The following is a 1744-nucleotide window of genomic DNA, read 5'->3' on the forward strand; positions in this document are numbered from 1 at the left end:
CCATCCACATTCATCCTTTTTATCTATAAACCTGGCCTGGAGCTGCAGAGATTGGATAAAGGTTTCAGAATGTTGATCATCCACACTGCGGGTCAGATAATGAATGACAAATTAGTTGAGCCTCGAAGACACTCAGCCCGACTTCAGTTTAATGAAAGTTCCATCACTTGCTGTTAATTTATATCCAACAAGGTCTTCATATCTGAAATTGTTGTCGCCTTTGTTAAAGATTAAAGTCCACAGAACCTTGTGCCTGGTATCACATGGAAAAACAATGTTGTCTGACTGACTTATCAAAGGTTAAAATTGTTCTTTGCTCACCATTTCTAAATAGTCATGTGTTACAGAAAAGATACACAAAAGCTGCAGAAGTAAAACACGAAAGTCTGCAGGCACCGGTGGTTGAAGTAAAAACACAATGCTAGAGAACCTCAGCAGGTCAAGCAGTGCCCTTAACGTAGCAAAGATGTGGTGATACCACTGTATTATTATTGGTTACTATCTCTGTGTGTACCTGCCTCCGTGCTGACTGTACCAGTGATTCCTTCCTTTGGAATCGCATAATAAAGGCGGTTATGCCCATTAAGAGCTCTGGACTCAGGCCAAGCAACATGAGTGTACTATAACATGAGTTTTAAGCAATTAAGACCCAATCGTTCTGGCAACTTCTAGTCTTTGAAGTTAATTGAAAGTGCATCAACGTTTCAGGCTTGAGCCCTTCATTGAGGTATGAGTAAAATGTCGGCAGACGCCTGGGTTATGTATCAACAGCAAAATTGTCAGATTTAAAAGATTTACAAGGATGTTGCTCGAACTTGAGAAACTGAGTAACAGGGAAAGGTTTGGACTTTATTCCCTGGAGTGTAGAAGAATGAGGGGAGATTTGATGGAGGTATACCTTATTATGATGGGATAAGATAGAGTAAATGCAAGTTGGCTTTTTCCACTGAGGGTAGGTGAGATACAAACTAGAGAACATGGGTTAAGGGTGAAAGGGGAAAAGTTTATGGGGAGCATGAGGGGAATCTTCTTCACACAGAGTGGTGGGAATGTGGAACAAGTGGTAAATGTGGACTCAATTTCCACATTTGAGAAAAATTTGGACAGGTTCATGGATGGAAGGTGAATGGAGGGCTAAGGACTGGGGGCAGGCCAGTGGGACTAGACAGAATAATAGTTCTGCACAGACTAGAAGGCCCCGTTTTCTGTTTTGTAATGTTCTATGAATATACATAACCAACTTTTTGGGCTGAGCCCTTCATCAAGGTGTGAGCAAAATGTAGGCAGGTGACGACATTTTGTCCAAACCCAAAACATTGGTTATATATCTTTATCTTTGCTACATAAAGTGCACTGTTTGACCTGCTGAGTTTCTCCAGCATTGTGTTTTTATTTTACTATAAAAACTGCAGATGATCGATACTTGAGCAGACAGAGAATTGCTGGAAGGGCTCAGCAGGGCAGATAATGTTCCTGGGGAGAGATGGCCATCAAGGTTTTGGGTCAGGACCCTTTCAAAGGACCTGAAATGTTGACTGACAGTTTCTCCCCAGGGATGCTGTCTGACAATGCTATCTAAATGTCGATGTAATCACCAAGAAGGCTCACCAGTGACTATACTCTGCGAGGAGTTTGGGGAGATTCGGTATGTCATCGAAGACTCTTGAAAACATCTGCAGGTGTACTGAGGAGAGCATTCTGACTGGTTGTATCACCGTCTGGTACTCTGTGCAAAGACATCTTA

The sequence above is a fragment of the Narcine bancroftii genome, chromosome 3, assembly GCF_036971445.1.
Source record: "Narcine bancroftii isolate sNarBan1 chromosome 3, sNarBan1.hap1, whole genome shotgun sequence".
Lineage (NCBI taxonomy): Eukaryota > Metazoa > Chordata > Chondrichthyes > Torpediniformes > Narcinidae > Narcine > Narcine bancroftii.